Here is a 23160-nt window from a genome sequence, read left to right as displayed (position 1 = left end):
TTAGGTGCCGCGATAACCATCTATTTTGGTCGTTATGATGGAATAACATCAATATTTCTTCTTGAGTGGGATGCACTCAAAGTCACTCTGCGTGGGCACTGCGTGGGCATGCAGTGGAATATATGGAAACATCTTGTCAGGGGCTGGTGGTGCTGGGGGAAAGTTACAGTCAGATGTTATTATTGTTTTGTTTTACAATAATAGAATCTCTACTACTCTACTGAGAAGACTTGGGTGGCTGATTATGGTGGAATGCACATGGACAGCTCGATGCCCTAACTTGGTAATTACTCTATGGAACAAAAGTGACTTGTCATTTTAATGATCCCTTCTCTGATTTAACGTCTGTACGTCTTAAATACTGCATTTCCAAAGTTCCGAATGCTGTGAGGTCACTTACATGCTTTATATACACTGTGCATGAGGCAATAATTAGCTTCTTTTAATTGAAAATGCTGTATACTAAATGCATAAAACATAATATGCCGGTAGGTAGTCAGTCAGTCAAAAATACTTTTATTTGATCTCGTTAAAATCATAAAAGAGTGAAAAAAAGTTTGATAATACAAAGATATAAAAAAAAAAGTAACGATTAAAAAGGTGCTAAAAGATAAAAACACAATACTGTCATGTCCTGGATCATCATCAATAGAAAGTGCACAAGGTAAACTTTTATAATCAATACAATTTTGAACAGTGCGAGGCGGAACTGTGAGTATAGACGGAGCCGCTCCAGTTCATTCATGGTTGTTGTCTAGTTCTTTGGCTGCCATTTTCCAAAGCATCATGGCTTTACAAGATAATTCAATGGAGCGGCCTCCAAGGCATTGTATGACTGCAGCTCTCCATGTCCGTAGCTGGTTTTTCTTCAGCAGCTCGCGGAGGACCCTTTTCCGAATTTCTAGAAGTGAGGGGCAGATGCATAAGAGATGTAAGAGGCTCTCTTCCCCTTCTCCGCACAACCGACATTCTTTTGTTAGCCATACTTTTTTCCATTTTGGAGTTAGGTCCTTCGAGGGGAATGACCCCAACCGTAACATAGTCAGATAATGCTTTTTATGTTGTGGAAAGTGTTCTAACAAATATGATTGAGGGTTGAGTGACTGATAAGATCGAATCACTGCCCAAGCGTGATTTTTCTTTGAAAATGCAGTTTTATCCATTAGCTGCGAGATTTGTTTGGTTGCACTATTTACTGCATTTTTTAAGCTAGAGTAAGAGTTGTTTATATGCAATGCCCCTTCAAGGTGAAGGTCCTTGAGTGATCCTTTTAGAACCATGGCGATGGAATTTGTTAGCCTCGCTTGCTTTTCGATTTCTTCCCAGCAAGAGTGAGCTAGTGTATTGTCTTCTGCTTGCCTCATTCGCCAATAGTATTTGACAACCACCCCTTGTCTGGCTGGTTTCTGTTTTTTTAGCCCGTATTCCAGTCGAATCTGGGCTTGAGAAATATGCTTAGGGATTGAGAACAACCTCTTAAAGAAGATTGATTGGGCTTGGTTTAGGGCGGCTGTGTCTTTTGTGTACATTATTTCCGACCCGTATGATATTGTTGGTATGTATTTTGCTGCGTTTACCTTCAGCAGATGCCCTGTTGAGCAGCTCTTTAGTTTCCTGTATAAAGTTTTGAAGGCGTAAAGAAGTTGTTTTGCTTTCGTTTTCCTTTGATTCAGCTGTTGTTTGAAGTTGAGGTTCTGATCAAGTTGAAACCCTAGGTATTTATATGACTCCACCTGGGATATTGGTTTACCATCTAGGTTCCAGAAGAATTTGCCTTTTGACCCTTTTTTATGTTGTTTTGAGAAGCACATATTTACAAAAAGGGGTGGTGAGGGACAGAGTCTCTGAATTAAGCAGAATACTCTCACCCAGTCAAGAGATCAGGGCTAGATCCAACACCGTTTTTTAGCTCATTGCACCATCCCAGTTTCAGAACCTGGCTGTATGCAAATTAGTCTGTCCCTGGCCCAGTGCATCATGGGAACAGGGCAGACCAGACTACAAAAGCCAATTCTTACACTGGGAAGGAAACAAGCTTCCGGGGACCGGTTTCTGGCATTACAGCCGTCTTCGGCCCGGCTTGCTTGAATCCTGATGGTGCAATGAGCAAGGGACTCACATCTGAGTATACCCTTCCACGCTTAGGGTGGACAAAATTATTTACAACAAGGGGTGGTGATGGACAGAGTCTCTGAATTAAGCAGAGTACTCTCACCCAGTCAAGAGATCAGGGCTAGATCCAACACCGTTTTTTAGCTCATTGCACCATCCCAGTTTCAGAACCTGGCTGTATGCAAATTAGTCTGTCCCTGGCCCAGTGCATCATGGGAACAGGGCAGACCAGACTACAAAAGCCAATTCTTACACTGGGAAGGAAACAAGCTTCCGGGGACCGGTTTCTGCCATTTCAGGCGTCTTCGGCCCGGCTTGCTTGAATCCTGATGGTGCAATGAGCAAGGGACTCACATCTGAGTATACCCTTCCACGCTTAGGGTGGACAAAATTATTTACAACAAGGGGTGGTGATGGACAGAGTCTCTGAATTAAGCAGAGTACTCTCACCCAGTCAAGAGATCAGGGCTAGATCCAACACCGTTTTTTAGCTCATTGCACCATCCCAGTTTCAGAACCTGGCTGTATGCAAATTAGTCTGTCCCTGGCCCAGTGCATCATGGGAACAGGGCAGACCAGACTACAAAAGCCAATTCTTACACTGGGAAGGAAACAAGCTTCCGGGGACCGGTTTCTGCCATTTCAGGCGTCTTCGGCCCGGCTTGCTTGAATCCTGATGGTGCAATGAGCAAGGGACTCACATCTGAGTATACCCTTCCACGCTTAGGGTGGACAAAATTATTTACAACAAGGGGTGGTGATGGACAGAGTCTCTGAATTAAGCAGAGTACTCTCACCCAGTCAAGAGATCAGGGCTAGATCCAACACCGTTTTTTAGCTCATTGCACCATCCCAGTTTCAGAACCTGGCTGTATGCAAATTAGTCTGTCCCTGGCCCAGTGCATCATGGGAACAGGGCAGACCAGACTAGACTACAAAAGCCAATTCTTACACTGGGAAGGAAACAAGCTTCCGGGGACCGGTTTCTGCCATTTCAGGCGTCTTCGCCCGGCTTGCTTGAATCCTGATGGTGCAATGAGCAAGGGACTCACATCTGAGTATACCCTTCCACGCTTAGGGTGGACAAAATTATTTACAACAAGGGGTGGTAATGGACAGAGTCTCTGAATTAAGCAGAGTACTCTCACCCAGTCAAGAGATCAGGGCTAGATCCAACACCGTTTTTTAGCTCATTGCACCATCCCAGTTTCAGAACCTGGCTGTATGCAAATTAGTCTGTCCCTGGCCCAGTGCATCATGGGAACAGGGCAGACCAGACTACAAAAGCCAATTCTTACACTGGGAAGGAAACAAGCTTCCGGGGACCGGTTTCTGCCATTTCAGGCGTCTTCGGCCCGGCTTGCTTGAATCCTGATGGTGCAATGAGCAAGGGACTCACATCTGAGTATACCCTTCCACGCTTAGGGTGGACACAATTATTTACAACAAGGGGTGGTGATGGACAGAGTCTCTGAATTAAGCAGAGTACTCTCACCCAGTCAAGAGATCAGGGCTAGATCCAACACCGTTTTTTAGCTCATTGCACCATCCCAGTTTCAGAACCTGGCTGTATGCAAATTAGTCTGTCCCTGGCCCAGTGCATCATGGGAACAGGGCAGACCAGACTACAAAAGCCAATTCTTACACTGGGAAGGAAACAAGCTTCCGGGGACCGGTTTCTGCCATTTCAGGCGTCTTCGGCCCGGCTTGCTTGAATCCTGATGGTGCAATGAGCAAGGGACTCACATCTGAGTATACCCTTCCACGCTTAGGGTGGACAAAATTATTTACAACAAGGGGTGGTGATGGACAGAGTCTCTGAATTAAGCAGAGTACTCTCACCCAGTCAAGAGATCAGGGCTAGATCCAACACCGTTTTTTAGCTCATTGCACCATCCCAGTTTCAGAACCTGGCTGTATGCAAATTAGTCTGTCCCTGGCCCAGTGCATCATGGGAACAGGGCAGACCAGACTACAAAAGCCAATTCTTACACTGGGAAGGAAACAAGCTTCCGGGGACCGGTTTCTGGCATTACAGCCGTCTTCGGCCCGGCTTGCTTGAATCCTGATGGTGCAATGAGCAAGGGACTCATGTCTGAGTATACCCTTCCACGCTTAGGGTGGACAAAAATATTTACAAAAAGGGGTGGTGAGGGACAGAGTCTCTGAATTAAGCAGAATACTCTCACCCAGTCAAGAGATCAGGGCTAGATCCAACACCGTTTTTTAGCTCATTGCACCATCCCAGTTTCAGAACCTGGCTGTATGCAAATTAGTCTGTCCCTGGCCCAGTGCATCATGGGAACAAGGCAGACCAGACTACAAAAGCCAATTCTTACACTGGGAAGGAAACAAGCTTCCGGGGACCGGTTTCTGGCATTACAGCCGTCTTCGGCCCGGCTTGCTTGAATCCTGATGGTGCAATGAGCAAGGGACTCATGTCTGAGTATACCCTTCCACGCTTAGGGTGGACAAAAATATTTACAAAAAGGGGTGGTGAGGGACAGAGTCTCTGAATTAAGCAGAATACTCTCACCCAGTCAAGAGATCAGGGCTAGATCCAACACCGTTTTATAGCTCATTGCACCATCCCAGTTTCAGAACCTGGCTGTATGCAAATTAGTCTGTCCCTGGCCCAGTGCATCATGGGAACAGGGCAGACCAGACTACAAAAGCCAATTCTTACACTGGGAAGGAAACAAGCTTCCGGGGACCGGTTTCTGGCATTACAGCCGTCTTCGGCCCGGCTTGCTTGAATCCTGATGGTGCAATGAGCAAGGGACTCATGTCTGAGTATACCCTTCCACGCTTAGGGTGGACAAAAATATTTACAAAAAGGGGTGGTGAGGGACAGAGTCTCTGAATTAAGCAGAATACTCTCACCCAGTCAAGAGATCAGGGCTAGATCCAACACCGTTTTTTAGCTCATTGCACCATCCCAGTTTCAGAACCTGGCTGTATGCAGAGTACTCTGCTTAATTCAGAGACTCTGTCCATCACCACCCCTTGTTGTAAAAAATTGAAATGGCAGAAACCGGTCCCCGGAAGCTTGTTTCCTTCCCAGTGTAAGAATTGGCTTTTGTAGTCTGGTCTGCCCTGTTCCCATGATGCACTGGGCCAGGGACAGACTAATTTGCATACAGCCAGGTTCTGAAACTGGGATGGTGCAATGAGCTAAAAAACGGTGTTGGATCTAGCCCTGATCTCTTGACTGGGTGAGAGTACTCTGCTTAATTCAGAGACTCTGTCCATCACCACCCCTTGTTGTAAATAGTTTTGAGAAGCACAGCACCTTAGTTTTCTTGAGATTAATTGTTAATTGGGCTGCGATGGTATAGGCTCCTAGATGGGTCATTGATCGCTGCAGGCCTATCGGTGATAGAAGGACGATATCATCTGCATATTGAAGGCTGGTGATTGGTGTTTTGCCCAGTTTTGGGGGATCCGTTTGAACTTGTTGAAGGTGTTTCTCGAGTTTGGCGGTATAGATGTTGAAGAGGCAGGGGGCCAGCACGCACCCCTGTTTCAGCCCGTTTATTGTTTGGATCTTACTTGTTATGATGCGCCTGTCTCCTTTTTTTATTTGGACCCATGTATCTGAGTATAGGTTGATAATTGCCTCCAGAAGTTTTGTTGGTACCCCCAAGCTTTGCATTTTAGCCCATAGTTTTGCCCTCTGTACTTTATCAAATGCTGCTTTGAGGTCAATAAAGCAGGCATTGAGGGAACGGGACTTTGCCATAGCTTGATTGGCTAGGAGTGTGACTTCAGAGATGTTAGTGAGGGTGCCCATTCCTTCCCGGAATCCAGTTTGTGTATTTGGCAACAAATTTGTGTGACTCACTCAGTCTTCTAGATCTGCCAGCAGGTTCGAGGCGTAAATCTTGGCTTCCACGTCGATGAGTGCGATCAATCTGTAATTAGCGGGGTCTGAACGTGGGCCCAATTTATATATGGGATTTAGGATGCTTCCTCTCCAGGAATCTGGAACTGCGTCTGATGCTAGTTTGTGTGTGAATAATGGAGTAAGGATGTCCGACCAGAATAAAGGGTTGTGCCGGAATAGGTCGTTAGGCAATCCGTTAGGTCCTGGAGCACCCTCAGGCCTTACGTTTTTTATGGTTTTTAGGACCTGCTCTTGGGAAATCTGGCGGGGGGGGGGGGGTTCAGGCAGTTCAAACTTAGGTGTGTCATAAGCTATTACTGCAATTGGAATTTCATGATTAGTGGCTCCTGAGGGTTGGGTGTCTTTGTATGTTTGATCAATATGTGCTTTCAAGGTATCCTCCATTACATCGGAATTGAAATGTCGGTTCTTGCCGTTAGATAGCTGGTTAATTATGTCCCAAAAGAGCTTGGGGTCTCTTTGGTTACTGGCATGGAGGAGGTTTGCCCAGAGATGTTCTATGAAGTCTTTCTTATCCACCTTGGAGTCTCTTTTGACATCTTTTCTTAATTTTGATATTAGAGAGAGGATATCCTGGGTGGATTCTGGGCCTCGAGTTCGCAATTGCCTTAGGTGTTTATTCAGTTGATTTTTTTGTTTCCTTAAACTATTGGTGAACCACCCTGCCCCAGCTGGTCTGCCTGCTTTGCGGCCATTTCCTTGTTTTGAGCATTCTTTATTTAGGACTTGAACAAAGGTTCTCAGGCATTTGTACATGATGGTTCGAGTTTAAAACTCTCTGAAAGGGCTATGCATGTGGCCATGATGTCACCAATATTTTCCTTTTTCCAAATTAAACGTCTCAGGTTGTAACATTTTGTTTGTTGGGTCATCACTTTATCTCTTAATGGGTTAACCATATTTAAGAGTAAAGTGAAGGTTTGAGGATGGTGGTCACTTTCTGACCTATCTTTGATTGCAAAGTTAGTGATATGTGGGAGAAGGTCTAGGTCTACCAATGTATAGTCAATGATTGAGCATGTTTTCTGCGTAACCCTGGTATATGCTGGGCGGCTCTCTGATGTTGCTTGTTCATTTAACACACCCAATGATCGTTCTTCCAGCAGGGATGCGCATCTGGTGCCACGTATTTTGTGTTGTTTATGAGATAGATAGAACGTGGCCGATTGGACTTTCTTTCCTGAAATTTAGTAAGTTCATGTTGAAATCTCCTGATAGGATGATATTGGTGTGTGGTTGAGCAAGTTTGAGTGTGTCCAATGTTGCTGCTAGGGTATCAATATTCGATCTCTTAAGTTTGGATGATGGATGGATGTAGATGTTCAATATTAATAAGCTTAAGAATTTAGAGGCCTTTAATTTGATGCATAGCATCCATGTTGAGTCTAAATCTACTTGCGAAGCCTGCCATGAGTTGTGGGTCGAGACATAGATTGAAAGGCCTCCTTTAGCTCTTCCGTATTTCGAGTCTTTCTGGGCCGGGTTGAAGTATTCTTTGTAACCTAATATTGGTGAACAATTTGTCTGCCATGTCTCTTGAAGGAGGAGTAAATCGTGCTGATTGAGAAATTCCATGAAATCCGGATCTTCTAGTTTTGAGCTTAGGCTGGTTACGTTCCAAGAGCAGATGTTACACCCGCAGTCTGTTGTTTTGGCAATAGTTGAGTTTGTTCATGCCGTGCATTGGCGGGTTCCGGCTGGATTCAATTTCCTCTGCCCTGTGTATTTGCCTGATTCGGGGTGGGCGAAGGTTATGGTGATTTTCCTCCCCTCCTGGTGTCATGAGTTCCCATGCTGTAGTACATTAGTAATATGCTTAGAGTGTAAGATGTAACCTTTCTTGCTAGACTGTAAAATGGTTTGAACAATTTGTAGCTGGCAATGCTTGTTGGTTGTTATCAGCGTTACTCATCACTCGTCACGTTAAGGAAATATGCGCTTACACGTTTCTAAACCGACTTCTGTTGCACGTGTGAGAAGAGCCAACGCCCTGTGCCCAGCCTATATAAACACTGTCCTTCCCAGTAACGACGCTTCGCTTCCTGGCTCAGCTTCATCACAAATGTTCCTGTACCTCAGAAGCTTCCTGATCAAGCGCGTCCGGATTTGGCAGACTGTTTGATTTTCCTCTTCCCTCAACCGCCTCCCGATTCCCCTTACCTTCATTCCGTGAGTCTTCATTCCTCCTCCCGATTCTTCTTTCCGCTGTGCACGCATCTAGAGAGAGGTCATCGGCGTTGATCCTGGAGTTTCCTGATTCCGGTCCAGGCAGTGTTCATCGGCTTCCGTTTCCTGAAAGTAAAGTAAGAGTGTTTAAAGGTTGCTAGGCAACTAGACTTCTTTCTCGACAATTAACATTGGTAGCAGCAAATCGTTTTGACAGAGTTTTTCAGCAGCGCTTTGGCAGTATCTGGAATACAAAAGCTGTCAAGAAACAAACATTGGCAAAGACAATTACGAAATAAGCATTGGTAAAGACAATTCCAATTATATCTTTGCAAGACTGTGGAAAGAACTTTTGCCTATTTTGAAATACTTGTTAAACCTATGTAAAAAAAAACTTCTGATTCTTCTTGTGGATAATATTGTATTATTAGAGTAGTTAAATTAGGTTACAATTGCACTCTAATCCCAGTCCTTCTGACAAGTAACTCAGAGTAGGATAGGTTGTTTGTTCTTTGTTATATTTTACAGAATCCAATTCAAGGAACAAGATTAGCTTCCATAAGGTAGGACAAGTTAAAGTTTTGTTGAACTTAGCAAAAGACTAACCACTAACCGGTTCTTTAGCAAACCATTTCTGGTAAAATAATCTTGAATCTTTTGTGTATTTTTAAAAGGCACATAGACCGAATCAAAGTTGCCTAAATAATACCGAGGTGTTAGCAAGGGCTTACAAGATTGTGGTACCTACTGTCATTCAAAAATCCGAATATATTTAATGTCTAGAATTCAAGAAAGGTGGTTGGTTCATGTACATGTTTTGTTAATTTAGAAAAGCTATTAAGAAATCCTGAGTTGTCGTAAGAAGGCCGGTGCACTTCAAGAGAAGAACTGAACTAACATCTCAGTAAGAAGAGATCCAGTGTTTGTTTGTTTTTCTCACTCCACTTCCCCCTTCCCTTGGGGATTAATCAGCTGAGTCAAGTGTTATTCCTTGACTGACTGGTTAGTTCACGAAGGAGTTGGGAGCATACATCATCAAGACGGAAACAACAGGAACCTCGTGAGCTGACGCTTGACAGAAAGCGAAGCCACACATACACTCTGTTGTTTCCTCTTGATGGTGTATAGGTCATGGATCTTTCAGAGATGGATGTTAATCAGTTGGCACAATTCGTGCGCAAACTGAATGACGAAATATAAGATTTGCGTTTAGAAAACCAATCTCTTAGGCATGAGTTGGACAAAACTAGAACTGGGTTTACTTCTTGGAGGGAAACTACCGAAGAAGGACGACCTATTTTACAATCCCCTAAGTTTGGTGCCCCAGCCTTTTCATCCCAGACTTCTACTAGGCAAGTGCCAGAGCAACCTGTTCAGGTTACAGTTGTAACACCTAGTTCTGTTCCTTTAGCAAATCCTGAGCGATTCACAGGAGACAACAGTCGCTATAATACTTTCATGAGTTAATGTCAGTTACACTTCATGTGTAAACCTCAGATTTTTACTAATGACACTTCAAAGGTAGATTTCATTATTTCTTTTCTTGGAGGGGTGGCAACAAATTGGGCCATGCCTTTGGTAGATAAAAATGACCCAGTTTTACATAACCTAAATGAGTTCAAGGCAGCAATGTCTAGTCTTTTCGCCAAACATGTTTTCCTACAGGCATCAGATAATGAGCTGTTGAATCTACGTCAAGGTTCTAAGGATTTGATTACATATGTCACTACCTTTAATAGGTTACTTGCCGAAACCCGGTGGCCTGAGGAGAAAAGGGTATCGTTGTTTTATCGAGGTTTAAAAGATGACTTAAAAGACTCTCTAGCTCACATTGTTAAACTAGCAGAAGATTTTACTGAATTCCAAGATCTGGTTGTAAAATTAGATCATAGACTGGGAGAAAGGAAAAGCGAAAGACCTAGAGGTGATTTTAAAAATCTACACTTTAAGGTAGATCGTAAAGAGAGTGAGGACAAAAATGCCCAGGTGGAACCTATGCAGATTGGAGGTATTAAAGGGCCCTTAGCCCAAGAAGAAAAAGAACGAAGGCGAAAAGGGAATTTATGCTTATATTGTGGTAAATCAGGTAATTTCACCAAGGAGTGTCCCATAAAACCAGTCAAGAAGAAGGTCTTAGCAATAACCACAGAGTCCTCTCAGGTATCGGAAAACTAATTGTCTCGAGGAATGAAGAGGTCGGTTCCTCTGGAGCTGTTTATCCAAAGATCTCTCAATATGCAACTAGCGTTACTAATCATTTACCTAGACATTTTACAATAAGAGTCATTTTGATTCTATCAAACCAACAGAGACACAGTATTCCTGTCCTCATAGATTCTGGAGCTACGGGGAACTTTTTTGATTTAGAGTTAGCCCGTAAATTAAATCTGACACAAGTGCCAAAAGAAGAACCTGAACCAGTACGTGCTGTTGATGGTTCGGAACTATCTTCAGGTTTAATCAGGTTCCATACAACACCTTTGATTCTTGTAGCTGACAATGGTCATACAGAACATACCACCTTTGATTTAATAGACACACCAACGTTCTGGGTTATTTTAGGGATCCCATGGCTTGAACTCCACAATCCACAGATAGATTGGGTTAAACGAACAGTGACCTTGGATTCAGCTTATTGCAAATTACATTGTTATCATGAGACAAAAGATCCAGTCATGCCTCTTTATTGTGCTTTATCACAGCCTGAGATGAGTAACATCCCTGATGACTACAAAGAATTCGCTGATGTGTTTGATCCTGTGAAGGCAACGAAGTTGCCCCCTCACAGGATCTATGATTGTAGAATAGACCTCATTCCAGGGGCTATTCTGCCTTGTAGCAGAATATACGCCTTAACAGAACCTGAGAACCAGTATCTAAGAACTTACTTAGACGACTAGAAATTGGTTTTATTCGTCATTCCACTTCACCTGTCTCGTCTCCTCTCTTCTTCATAGCTAAGAAGACAGGAGACTTGAGAGCTTGCATCGACTACCGCGCGGTAAACAAGGCAACAATAAAAAATCGATATCCCTTGCCTTTGATCCCTGTGCTCCTAAATCAAGTTAAGGGTTCAAGTATTTACACTAAATTAGACTTACGCGGAGCTTACCACTTGGTTCGAATAAAAGAAGGGGACGAGTGGAAGACCGCGTTCCGTACCAAATTTGGCTTATTTGAATATACGGTAATGCCGTTTTGGTCTTTGTAATGCACCAGCTGCATTCCAATACTTCATTAATGAAGTATTACACGATCTCTTGGATATCTGCGTTATCGTGTACATTGATGACATTTTGATCTATTCAAAAAATCCAGAGGAACATGTAAAACATGTTCGCTCAGTTCTCCAAAAATTAAGAGACAATTCTTTGTTTGTTAAGCTGGAGAAATGTGTTTTCCATACCTCAAAAGTGGAGTTTCTGGGATATTGGTTATCCCCTGAAGGAATTATTATGGACCCTAAAAAGGTAGAAGCAATTTTAAATTGGCCAACTCCAACCTCTGTCAAAGAAGTTCAAAGAATCTTAGGATTCGCGAATTTTTATAGACGCTTCATTTCTAAATTCTATGAGATCGTAGTGTCTATCACACAGTAACTCCAAAAAGGAAAGAAATTTCATTGGTCAACTGACGCAGAGTCAGCTTTCAATATTTTGAAAAAAGCTTTCACATCAGCACCAATTTTAGTGCATCCGGATCCTGACCGACCGTTCTTTGTGGAAGCTGACGCTTCGCAAACTGCTATAGGTGGTGTTCTAATGCAAAAGAATGTCAACACAGGACACTATCACCCAATTGTTTTTTTTCCCCGAAAATTAATACCAGCGGAACAAAACTATACTATTGCAGAACGAGAGCTCTGAGCAATAAAAGCAGTCTTCCAGGAATGGAGACATCATCTTTTAGGAGCTAAACACACGATTACCATCTTTTCTGATCATAAGAACCTACAGTTCTATTCCATAGTGAAGGCATTTACTCCTAGACAAATGCGCTGGTTGCAATTTTTCAGTGAATTCGATTTTTTAATCACCTATCGTCCAGGCACCAAGCAATTATTATCAGACACCCTTTCACGTTTAATATGTGAAAAAGAAACTGAGCACAAAGCAGACTTAAAAAGTATTATTCCAGCTGAAAGAGTTTGTGCTGAAATCTCCTCTCAAGATTTTTTGACTTTGCTAAAAAACAAGACCAATTGTTTGGATAAACTGCAATAGCTATAAAAAAAACTCTACAATTCAGGATTTTTTTTTTACCACAAAAACAAATTATTTGTTCCAGAATTAAATGGAATCATGATTTAGCTACTGCAGCTCATCCAGGAATTCAGAAAACTCTGGAATTATGTCAAAGACATTTTGGTGGAATAAAATGAGTGAAGACGTACATCAATAGGTTCAAACATGTCCAGTGTGTGCACGACAGAAGTCGCTACATACACCTCCTATGGGTCTACTCCAACCGTTGGCTATTCCTCCATTTCCCTGGCACACCATAAGTTTAGATTTTATCACATATCTACCCAAGTCTAACGGTTTCACTACAATTCTAGTAGTACTAGATTTGCTATCTAAAATGGGACATTTTATACCTCTACCTAAACTTCCATCAGCAGCTGAGTTTATAACTAACATAGTCAAACTTCATGGATTGCCCCAAAAGATAATTTCGGACAGAGGACCCCAGTTCCTTTCTAAATTTTGGAAACAGCTTAGTAGTCGATTAGGCATTGAATTAGGTCTATCCTCAGCTGATCATCCCCAAACGGACGGCCAAACTGAAAAAGTCAATCAGTACCCAGAACAAAGTTTGCGCTGTTTAACAACCACTTTGACTTCAAATTGGGATGAGGCTTTGCCCTTAGCAGAATTTGCTTATAACAACTCAGTGCATTCAGCTTTAGGATGTTCCCCTTTTTATTTTCTCACAGGTCAACATCCTAAAAGTTTGCCAATAGCATTTCCAGACAAAACACAAGACATGCCTGCTGTTTCTGAACGTCTAGCCAGTTTGTCAGCGTTCCAAGAGCACATAAAACAGAATTTTGACAAAACACAAAGAAAGAATGAAATCATCTGCTGATCAACATAGAATTCCAGCCCCACAGTATAAGGTTGGAGAATTAGTTTGGCTGTCAACTAAAAATATCCAAATAGAAGGACCTAGAAAACTAAAACCCCGATTCATTGGACCGTTCCCTATTGATAAAATTGTAAATCCAGTTTCTGTGAAATTAATCCTCCCACAAGAATATTCTATCCATCCTGTTTTTCACGTGTCACTTCTAAAACCTTTTGATCCAAACACCCGAATAGATAATCCACCACCTCCTCTAATAGTGGGTGACCACTTGGAATATGAGGTTAAAAAGATTCTGGATGCAAAACGCATACAGGGTCGAATGTATTATCTAATTGATTGGAAAGGATATGACCCTTCAGAACGATCTTGGGAACCTGAAGTAAATGTACATGTCCCTAGGTTAGTCCGATCTTTCCATGCTCAGAATCATAAGAAACCCCGACCAGTAAAACGGCCTTTGGGGGAGAACTGTCATGAGTTCCCATGCTGTAGTACATTAGTAATATGCTTAGAATGTAAGATGTAACCTTTCTTGCTAGACTGTAAAATGGTTTGAACAATGTGTAGCTAGCAATGCTTGTTGGTTGTTATCAGCGTTACTCATCACTCGTCACGTTAAGGAAATATGCGCTTACACATTTCTAAACCGACTTCTGTTGCACTTGTGAGAAGAGCCAACGCCCTGTGCCCAGCCTATATAAACACTGTCCTTCCCAGTAACGACGCTTCGCTTCCTGGCTCAGCGTCATCACGAATGTTCCTGTACCTCAGAAGCTTCCTGATCAAGCGCGTCCGGATTTGGCAGACTGTTTGATTTCCCTCTACCCTCAACCGCCTCCCGATTCCCCTTACCTTCATTCCGTGAGTCTTCATTCCTCCTCCCGATTCTTCTTTCCGCTGTGCACGCATCTAGAGAGAGGTCATCGGCGTTGATCCTGGAGTTTCCTGATTCCGGTCCAGGCAGTGTCCATCGGCTTCCGTTTCCTGAAAGTAAAGTAAGAGTGTTTAAAAGTTGCTAGGCAACTAGACTTCTTTCTCGACAATTAACATTGGTAGCAGCAAATCGTTTTGACAGAGTTTTTCAGCAGCGCTTTGGCAGTATCTGGAATACAAAAGCTGTCAAGAAACAAACACTGGCAAAGACAATTACGAAATAAGCATTGGTAAAGACAATTCCAATTATATCTTTGCAAGACTGTGGAAAGAACTTTTGCCTATTTTGAAATACTTGTTAAACCTATGTAAAACAAATAAAAAACTTGTGATTCTTCTTGTGGATAATATTGTATTATTAGAGTAGTTAAATTAGGTTACAATTGCACTCTAATCCCAGTCATTCTGATAAGTAACTCAGAGTAGGATAGCTTGTTTGTTCTTTGTTCTATTTTACAGAATCCAATTCAAGGAGCAAGATTAGCTTCCATAAGGTAGGACAAGTTAAAGTTTTGTTGAACTTAACAAAAGACTAACCACTAACCAGTTCTTTAGCAAACCATTTCTGGTAAAATAATCTTGAATCTTTTGTGTATTTTTAAAAGGCACATAGACCGAATCAAAGTTGCCTAAATAATACCGATTTGTTAGCAAGGGCTTACAGGATTGTGGTACGTACTGTCATTCAAAAATCCGAATATATTTAGGGGCAGATTTACAAGCCGCTTGCGCCTCTTTTGCGCTGTAGTTGCGTCACTTTTGTGTCGCAGCGGCGGCGCAAAAGATGAACCATGGTGCGGTGTATTAACAACGTGACGCATCTGGGAGATGCGTCACGTTGTAAAGCCCTGCGCCAAAAGGAGGCGTTCCTGTGCAGGGGGGTGTTCCGGCGCAGGAACGCCTCCTAAAAGTGGCTGAGTGAAATCTACAAGATTTCACTCAGTCACTTTTAGGCCAATGCTGCGTCAAAACCCTGTACCTGCTTGTAGTAGGCGTAAGGATTGACGCAGCATTAGAAGGATAGGGCACCCTAGAGCCTTGCTGGAGCTGCGTCTCAGTAAGAAGAGATCCAGTGTTTGTTTGTTTTTCTCACTCCACTTTCGCCTTCCCTTGGGGATTAATCAGTTGAGTCAAGTCTTATTCCTTGACTGACTGGTTAGTTCACGAAGGAGTTGGGAGCATACATCATCAAGACGGAAACAACAGGAACTTCGTGAGCCGACACTTGACACCTGGTTTATGCCATTTCTTGGACTTTGGTGTTCTGGGCCTTTCGCGCCTCTCAACAAGCCCTTTGTTGACTTTAGTTGTTGAAGCGGAGTTGGGTAGCAGCTGGGAGCTAGTTTTTTTAATTCTATACCCCATTTGGCAAATAAAACCTGCTGCTGCCAGATTTGCTCTGTGATGGAGTTGTCGGAAAAAGTTGCTGTGGTAATTTCTCGACCAAATGGGTCGGGATTTAGTCTAAATTCAATGCATTCAAGATTGCCAGTCTCGATATGACGCAGAGAAGGAAGTGCTTTGAGCAGTTTTAATATTACACTTCTATTGAGGATATCGTTGGCTCCCCTTGATACGTAATGAGGTGAAAAGTACAGCTTATTGTTGTAGCTGTTAGTAGTGTCGGAGAAGACCAGCTCAGTGAGTTGGCTCTTTTTGGTTTGTTTTTCCTCTGAGGGTTGTCCTGTGGTGGTCGGCCAAAAATTCTGAGCATTGCATGCACTGTTTTGAGATGGTGTATCATTGTTCATTGCAGTCGTTGGAACAACGCTTTCCGTGTAGTTCCTGTGTGTTTTATTGAGGGTACTCCCATCCTTACTGTCTCCCTCATTGAGCCAGTTTACATCATTTAAGCTGGTTTTAACAGATTCGGGCGTGTTGCGTCTCGGAGTTGTTTTTAGGATTTGAGTGGGCTGAGGTGTTATGTGCCGGTTCTCTTCCTTTTCCACATGCTTGAATATACTGTATACGTTTGCTGGCTGCGAGTGTTCCGTTATAGATTGGTTGTGACATTTTGAGGTGGTGAGCTTATTAGTAGGTGGGGTCATGTTGACCTCGAGGTTTGCTTTCTCAGTATTTGTGATTGCGGCGTCTTCTTCACTTTGGGTTACATCTGGCTCCTTCTTAGTGCCGGTTGCGTACGGAGCCTGTCTTGTTTTTTTTCCCTTTCTGGCCTTTCTTAGGCGTTTTCTCTCCCGCTTCGATAGTGGGGCTTTAGCATTTGTTTCTTTTGCAAGGAGCTTGTTGCAATGATCTACTGATGGGCTGGTCGAGACGCCTGTGTTGTCCACAGATGTTTTTAATGGTGATGTTTTTATGCTTTCGGGTGTTGGAGCACTGTCAGGCCCCAATGCTTTTTCGTTATGCTCTTTTAGGGTTTGGAATGAACCTGATACATTTCCTGCTGTGTTTCTTTGGGTTTCTTAGTTGGTGGATTAGTCTGTACTGGGGTGTCCCTGGCGACCCCCAGTAGTTCGGACATTAAGTTTGGAACAACGGCTAGTTGGTCTATTATTTGGGTGCAATGGCAGTGACTAATTAGGTAACTTGTTTCTCGATCTTGACGCACCCTCTTTATCATCTCATTAAGGTTTTGCAGCTTTTGTTCTACCCCCTGAACGTAGATAGCTAGGATGTTTAAAAGATCCCCTGTGTCCAAAGTGTTTAACAAATGGAGCCAGACTGCTGAAGTTGGTGAGCTGGCTGCCTGTACCTGTATTGGTGAATGTTCCAAAGACGTGAGATCCAGAGGGGCTGGAATTTTGCATACTTTCTCCCTGTTTTGCGACTGTGGCACTGTGGGAGAATTTTCAAGATTTTTGAAACTGAGGAATGAATCATCATGTTGCCTAGAAATCGGTGATTTTCTGCTGCTTCGGTGGACAGAGTCCGATGAATAATGTGGCGAGGCGAATTGGTCTTGCTTGTTGGTATTTACTTTGACATGGTCATCTATAAGTAGGGCCGACGGCGGCATGTGTGTGTTTCCGAAAAGGCTTAGAATGCCAGTGCTTATCTGTTTTTTTTGTGATGCCTTCTTTGTTGCCGAAAATACCATTGTGGCTGAATAACTGCTGTAGTTGCCCCTTCAGTTGTAGTTATGGGGTGAGCGGGTGGTGGTGTATTTGTGCTTCAATGGCATTGACTTTATGGGTATGACCACCTTCTGAAAGGGGTTTGATTTTTAGAAGTTGGGTGCCGTTGGCTTTGCCTTTTAATGCGTGATCCAGATCTAGTTCAGTCTCCCAGAGTTCTGCTTTTTCAATGTTTTTACTCTTGATGCACTTATCCTGAAAGGTATTCATAGCGGCTTCACTCAGGCCGTCTGTGGTGTCGTTGCTGAGACTGGTGTCTTGAGGATATTTGAGTTGTTTGGGGTTGTTGCATTCCTTGTTATTCTTGGCTGTTTTTGTGGCTACTTTTAAGAAGTTGGTGATCAATGCCCGTTTGCTGCTATTTGGGCTTGAGTAGTGCCTTATAGGTGCCGATGGCGTGCCCTTCTTGCCGCCTTCATGAGTGACAGGCGGGGCTGACTCTGTGACTTTTTCGCGGACGGTTGACTTTGCGCTTAAGAATCGGCATCCTCCCGCTCGCGTCCTCCTGCTTCTGCTCTCCCCCAGCTCCCCCAACTCCGCCCTACTGCCGGTGGCGTACCTTCCTGCTGTCTGCCGTCAATCCTGGGACTGCTGGGACCGCCGGACCGCCGGCCTGCTTACCGCCGGACCGCTTACCGGAGCCGCCAAAAACCTCCTGATCTTCCGTAGAGGCTTTCTCCCACTCCCGCTTGCCGCTGCTGCTGAACACCTGAACGGATGGACTGTCGGCGGGCAGGCGGTGAGTCAGGAGACCTGGACTGGATTAGTCTCTGCCAGTAGGTAGTTATAGTTAGGACCTTGTTTATGTTCAAATATGTTTTTTCTTATGCCAATATCTTTGACGCTGTTTGACGAATCTTTGCGAAATTTTCAAAACTAATGACCCACTCACTTCAGTTGTTGTGTTACCAGTTTAAGGGGTGGTTCCCAAAACATGTTTTCTCCATGTTAATTTCCATAGGAAACCTTAGTCACGGCTACAGCCCGAACTGCTGCACAGAATTATACCAAATTTGGCAAAAAGGTAGCTCATAGTTCCGAAAGCACTCTTATTGTTAAATGGTGTAAATCCATTCAGTATTTCCTGAGAAATGTTAATATTTCTCAGATATCTATATATCGCAAGCCTGTGATCTGATTGGCTATCAACTCTTCAAACCAGGAATTGTTAGCTGCCATCTTGTGAGTCGGATGAACCGAGTCCAAGAAAAGAAGTGAAAAAAGGTTAAAAGTCAAGAAAATGGGGCAGGATAGAAACACCCGGACCTCCACAGGGACCCCCAGGGCCCAAAAAAGCATTTTGTTTTAAAAGAAAATCTACGGGAGTCGCGTAGGTTTTGCAAATACCACAGAAATGTAAAAAATAAATAAAAAGCGCAGTTTCCTGCGATTAGTTTCCTTTTAGCCCCCAAGTGGACCAGGTCCCGGGGGCCTCCAAATAAATATGTGGAGACCCGCTGGGGCCCCACACCTCCCTGTGACTATGTGCATTAACTGTGGGGGGCCATGCGGGACCCCCGCAGCCCAGGGGACCGCCACCTCCCCATGGCTTTTTAAAAACAAAAAAATGCATGGGGGGCTCCTGCCCCCCGTACAGCCCGGGGCTATTTATGTTAACCCCAGGGACCACCATCCCCCCAGGGCTCTGCTCAAAATAATGTGTGGGGGCTCAAGCCCCCCACACAACCGGGGACCACCACGTCCCTGGGGCTATTTTGCAAAGTGGAGGGGGGCCTTGCAGCCTCCCTCCTGGAGCCATAAATGGCCCTGGGGACCGCCATCCCCCAGGGCCGCCTCCTGCAATGTTCTGGGGTCATTGCAGTTTGCTATGGCATGGAGGGAGTGCTGCTCCGGGGGATGGGGCCCAGTGATGTCATTTGAGATGTCATGAGTGATGTCACTGACCATGTCATGAGTGATTTAATAAGTGATGTCATCAGCACTGCATTGTGGGGGGCGTGAGTTATAGTTGTCTCAGCTAATTATAACAGCTGAATTTCTCAGGTTTTGTACAAGTGAAATGTGAGCCTAACTATAACGTCTCTGTAACCTTTGCTCTTTTCTGTGAAATATATATATATATATATATATATATATATATACGCCGAAACGTGTCCTTTGGAATGTGAGCGTGATATTTTTACATGGACCCACCACCGTGTACCTGTGCACCCGCCGTCAAGAGTGCCTGAAAAGCCTTATGTTGGACATGGAGCGTTGTTTGTAGCAGGCTATCAGCACCGCCACAGCAGTTGAAAGGCACTGCCAGCGATGATATCGGTGATTATGTAAATCACATGAGCAGTACCATAAGACTGACACCTATGGTATGTGTTTGTAAACTGTTGGGGTCTGGCGAGGGACTGTTAAATTTGACCCTCAGGAACAACGGTGCACCTTTTAAGTTAGAGAGGACTACAGTTATACAGACGTGGATTGTGAACATCGAGGGCCCCCGCTGGGTGATTGACAGGTCAGGATATCGGACCTGAGGGAACTGGACATTGGCCCGGGACTCCTAACACTGCAGTCCTCCTTTACTTTCTACGATTTCCCCATCCAATGGGATTAAATTTGACATTTTAAAATGAAGGTGTCAGGCTGGCGAAAATCTCATGTGTAAATGCGAGCTGGAAGGTTGAGGGACGAAACGGGTCCTTGCTGAATAAATCCATCATACAATCCCGTGAGTGCAAGGAATTCCTTTGGAATGTGAGCGTGATATATATATATATATATATATATATATATATATATATATATATATATATATATACGTATATATATATATCAGCTATAAGATTACTTGTGGGTCTGAAATAATCATCCGGCTCTCCAGGTAAAGTTACAGACACTTTTGTGCTTTTTATTTTAATGAGGATATATATATATATAGATATGTATATATATATATGATGTTATAGTTAGGTATGTTTTTGATATCCTACTTTACTAAAAATATCTTAGCTATTCATTGAAAAAAAAGAACACAAGGGTTCAAGTGACATTACAGTTAAGTGAAAATGTCACTTAAAAATATAATTTCAACCTAAAAAAACAATGAAATTCGCCAGTTATAGAATATTGAGCAAATTATAAATTGTGCCCCATCATGCACTGCTTATGACCTCCCATATTACATTCCTCATGAAATGTTCAATTAGATCATCCTTAACATCACTGATGACATCACCGATAATATCATCCACTGAATGTGACAGTTTGCACAGAGTAAGAAAAAGTAATGATAACACTACTTACCTGCTAAGTGAATTTCCTCTCATAGGATAGCATTGGTGATTCTATGTGGAAAAGTTTCTGTCAACATATAAAATACAATAATATTCCTTAAAAATCACAACTGTAACTAAACGCTTTTACTCAACTGTTTACAGGAGATGTCCCAGGACTGAATCTAGGATCCAGTCCTGTGATTTGAAAAGTAATTCATAAAGTACTTAATTGCATTTAACTAGAAATTCCCATTGAGCTCAATGTAACATTGTGTTTGAATATGTGTTGCCTATTGCAACAACTGTAACTATTGTACTTAAAAGTATATTGCCTATTTAAAAAGTACTTAACTAAAGTAACTCATTCTGAGAAAGTATACTTTGATACCTTGTTAATTCTAAAATAAAACAACTATATATTTGTATACAAACCATTGGCCTAGAGTTCAGTTCTTGAATGTGTGAGACCATTTGCTGACTGAGTGTGTACAACAAATGCTTTACACTGTCCCCTGATACTGTCTTAATGCTTGACCAAGCTACCACTTTAGAGAGTAAGGTTATATCTAAATTTAACCTCTGCCATACCTCTGGGGACTTTGGACTCTGTGCACACTGTCCCTTACTTTGGTCCAGTATATACAGAGCCACTTTCTTACATGGGCTACCTGTGAAAGGTTGTGCACTTGGCAAAGAATGTGCATAGTATGCTTGGCCACCTAATGGGGCTGGAGGGAGTGGGCACCATTTAGTATGTTTTTACATATTTCAGAGGCTGTAATATTTTGTAGAGTAATTCGAACAGAAGATTATTGGAATGCATAATCAGTGATGTCATTGTTGATTTCATTTGAGATGTCATGAGTGATGTCCTCAATGATGTAATTGAGCATGTCATGAGTGATGTAATATGTGAGGCCATTAGCAGTAGATGGTGAGGGAGCAAGGTGTAGTTAGCTAAGTAAATAATGACTGGTGGATTTCAGTGTTTTTTAGTTCAAAATAGTATCTTGGAACTGAAATTTTCACCTAACTATAAAGTCACTTAAACCTTTGTATTTTTCAGTTAATTTTCAAGGTTTTTTTGTATAAAGTAAGATTATATTTCTGAAATTAACTATAACCTCACTTTAACCATTGGTTTTTCAGTTATTTTCAAATTTTTTTTTACATAGGGTAAGAAATTACAAGTAGGCCTAACTCAGTATATCAATTATCAAACTCAGACGCCACCGGAGTGGAGCTCCCCTAGTCGAGCTCCGGCTTGGGGATCATCAGAAACAGCCGATATCCCTGTTTAACTCTCCCATCCACCACCCTCCTGCTCACCAACAACCACTGGATGTACAGGTCTACTCACCGGACGTCGAACCCCTCGAACTGAAGACTGCCGGACACTGGTGGCGGGGGTCGCCCAGCGATGCTCTGAACAGGACCATCTGGCTTGATCGGAACTAATCGGCTGACCTCTCCGGCACCGAAGAACTTCAGGGCAGAAGCGCTGAGCGCGGGGAAGATGGACACCGGATGCCCCTACGTCTCCAGAACAACTTGTAGAGCCCCGACGACATCTGAGTGCTAAGGAGGCTGTTATGCTGTTCCGTTTTCCCCGCTTTCCCTGGTACCGGGTGAGTTGCGGCTTGGCAAACACTCGGCCCACGTCTCTCACGGGGGGGGCGCTGGCTGTCTGCACAGAGAGCCCTTCCCTCCCTCACCCGTAGAAATCACACAATGGACCGTCCAAATCTGCCCTGGGACCGCTAATTTGTACCCTAGCAACAGCGAACAGCCGCAGTTGAAGCCCAGCAGCAGCGAACCGTCCTAATCCGCCCAGGGGGCGCTAATTTGTACCAAAACAACAGCGGACCACCGCAGTTGAAGCCCAGCAGCAGCGGTCCATCCCAATCCGCCCGGGGGCTGCTTGGTTGAATTTCTGCAGCAGCGGATCGCTTGGCAGCAGGGGCCTCTGTTTTTGGTCTGGGCCAGCTCCCCCCCCCCGTTTCTACTGACCACAGGGTCTCGGATGTCCAGAACTCAAACTCCTCCATTTTGCATCAAAGAGCACTCGGCTTCATGGAGAGGATCCTACAAGAATAGACATTGAAAGAGGGCTGAACACACACAGGAAAAGCATTGGCCTTCTTGGAATGGAGTAAAGCTACAGTAGAAACAAATATACACCAATTCTACGCTGCTAAGTGCCACGAGATGCTGCTAATGCAGCAGTGTATATTAGAGTAAATTAAATTAACCTTAAACAGGGAGCAACATATTTTAAAGTATAGCAAATTCACCTTAAACAGGGCATTATGGGCCCTACTAAATCGGCGGCCAACACACAAGGGCTGACACAATTGTCACTATAAACAGCGCCCCTCTTCTAATTTGGCCTATAAACCAATTCGACTGACTTTCATTAAAGCTAATCCCGACCCATTAATCAATGACTGTCGAGCAACCTACTTCAGTTGTTCGAGCTCCATCCCGCCGTGGTACCTGGAGACCCATACTCTCTACTGCCTACTAGCTCCTCCCCTACCTAACCATGTCGAGTCCTGACCTATCCGTGTCTGGGGAAAACTCCTATACTATTGTCTACCCCCCAAAGCTCTCCAAAACCGAAACT

Source organism: Lissotriton helveticus, chromosome 3_1 (genome assembly GCF_964261635.1).
Source record: "Lissotriton helveticus chromosome 3_1, aLisHel1.1, whole genome shotgun sequence".
Lineage (NCBI taxonomy): Eukaryota > Metazoa > Chordata > Amphibia > Caudata > Salamandridae > Lissotriton > Lissotriton helveticus.
This window is presented reverse-complemented; position numbering follows the sequence as displayed.